Source organism: Metopolophium dirhodum, chromosome 8, assembly GCF_019925205.1.
Source record: "Metopolophium dirhodum isolate CAU chromosome 8, ASM1992520v1, whole genome shotgun sequence".
In the NCBI taxonomy this organism is placed as follows: domain Eukaryota; kingdom Metazoa; phylum Arthropoda; class Insecta; order Hemiptera; family Aphididae; genus Metopolophium; species Metopolophium dirhodum.
The window spans coordinates 15994112-15994577 of NC_083567.1; positions in this window are offsets into that span (position 1 = coordinate 15994112).

A 466-nucleotide genomic window follows, 5' to 3' on the forward strand; every position below is an offset into this window, starting at 1 on the left:
TGTTTAAATTATAATCGTCCACCCACCCACAGGCATAATAATTAATTTACTATATCGGTGCCAGAAGTAAGCAAATAAAATATATATATCACAGGGCGATTCACCAAGCATGCTCACTCCATTTTTCTTCAATAATACATTTATTTAAAATCTGATTTTTAGAATTTTTAAATAAAGGTAAGTACCAAATTCTTGAGATTTTTTATACTACTTAGGGAGTGTAATGTGGAGATACAAACTTTTATTTTCCATATGAGAACCCCCTCTATCAATGCTTTATGATCCGGATTCATATTATAATCCGGATATGGATTTATCCGGATTTGGTGCTCAGCACTACAATCCACATTTTATATACATAGGTACAAAAATTTAAATATATTTATCATTATATTATAATAGAAATTAAACGTTATAACTCTTTAAAGATTCTTAAAAAAAAAATTATAACGTCAGCTTTGGCTAC